Genomic DNA, 1536 nt, shown 5'->3' with positions numbered 1-1536 from the left:
CCTGCCAAGTGCTGCCCATCTACTCGGGTGTGTGTGTGTTTTATCGATGAGGAGTCATTCTGTCCTGATCTGTTAGCTGTGTATGGTTTTTCCCTCCATCAAAATCACTTTTAAGGATCTAGTGAAACCGAAGCACCTACCTCTGGTCCTTCCTTGTCACTAGCTGTGCAATATTTCTTCCTTTAATGAAAAACCACAGCGGATTTATGCATCAGGTTGTTACAGTTGTTCAGTGATATGAACTAACCTAACAGGTCTGTGCCTGCCTGACATGCATATGTCCTGAGGCAACACAAGTCTAGAAGTGGTTTCATAGTAGTGACTTTCAACATTACTCACTTTGCCTCTTCAAACTTCCCCACTTAACAAAGTTGGAAACATGCAGACCAGAGAAGTATTAAGGAAGATGGAACAGCTTGGGTGGGGGGCAATCTGTGAAGGAAGAAGGCCTGAGATAATGCAGCCACATCAAAGAACAGCTGTGCTCACTGCCTTGCTTCTGTGGTGGCAGGTCAGGGAGCCCCGAGCTCCACTGCTTGAGTTTCTCCTGCAGCCCCTGGAGCTGGCTTCGACCCCAGTTGATGCGGATCTGAAAGCTGGCCATGTCTGAAGCCAGCTGCAGACCCTCCCGGAAGCTGGCTTGAGCTTGCCATAGACTGTGAGGAGCCAGGATTCCAAACAAGTTCAGAGGGTCCTGGGGAGCTGGGGAGGGGTCTGGCTCTAGGGTCCTCGTGAGGCCCTTGCGCCTGTGCAGAACTGCCTTGTGGGGTCCCACCTCCTCTGGAGTCTGGGTGCTGGCTCTCACATTCAGAACTTCTGGAGTCCATCCTGGGCCTCGCTGGTGCAGACGCAGACCTGGGGCTCCATGTGGGAGGCATACTGCAGAGGCCCTAAAGACTTGGCACCCATGGCATAGCGAGCTTTGGAGAGTGAGAGCCAGCCCTCCACCCAGGCGTTCAGTGCCACCCGCTTTGCCTCCAGTTCCTCCAGGTCCCTGAGCAGCTGCAGGAGAAGCGAGTCCAGCTCGGCTCGCAGATCCCGCACCACCATGGGCTCCACTCACTTTCCTCTTTTCATTCTTTTTTCTTTATTCTGCTCAGTGGTAGTTATTTCCACTATTTTATCTTCCAGGTCACTTATCTGTTCTTCTGCCTCAGTTATTCTGCTATTAATTCCTTCTAGAGAATTTTTAATTTCATTTATTGTGTTCATCATTTTTTGTTTCCTCTTTAGTTCTTCTAGGTCCTTATGAAACGTTTCTTGTTTTTTCTCCATTCTATTTCCAAGATTTTGGATCATCTTTACTATCATTACTCTGAATTCTTTTTCAGGTAGACTGCCTATTTCCTCTTCATTTGTTTGGTCTCGTGGGTTTTTACCTTGCTCCTTCATCTGCTGTGTGTTTCTCTGTCTTTGTATTTTGCTTAACTTACTGTGTTTGGGGTCTCCTTTTCACAGGCTGCAGGTTCGTAGTTCCTATTGTTTTTGGTGTCTGTCCCCAGACACCAAAAGGTTGGTTCAGTGGATTATGTAGGC

General features: G+C 48.4%; 1 pseudogene across 1 annotated transcript; it reads right to left on the bottom strand.

The window, feature by feature from the left end:
• Positions 1 to 252: 252 nt before the first annotated feature.
• On the bottom strand, positions 253 to 1204 carry LOC309798562 (coiled-coil domain-containing protein 115-like; annotated as a pseudogene). Its single transcript has one exon. The product of its transcript is annotated as a coiled-coil domain-containing protein 115-like (transcript).
• Between the last annotated feature and the right edge of the window lie 332 nt (positions 1205 to 1536).

Source organism: Mesoplodon mirus, assembly GCF_964341445.2.
Source record: "Mesoplodon mirus genome assembly, contig: HAP1_SCAFFOLD_4227, whole genome shotgun sequence".
NCBI classification, from domain to species: domain Eukaryota; kingdom Metazoa; phylum Chordata; class Mammalia; order Artiodactyla; family Ziphiidae; genus Mesoplodon; species Mesoplodon mirus.
Note: the sequence above shows the minus strand (reverse complement) of the source record. Positions and strands in the feature narration are given on the sequence as shown.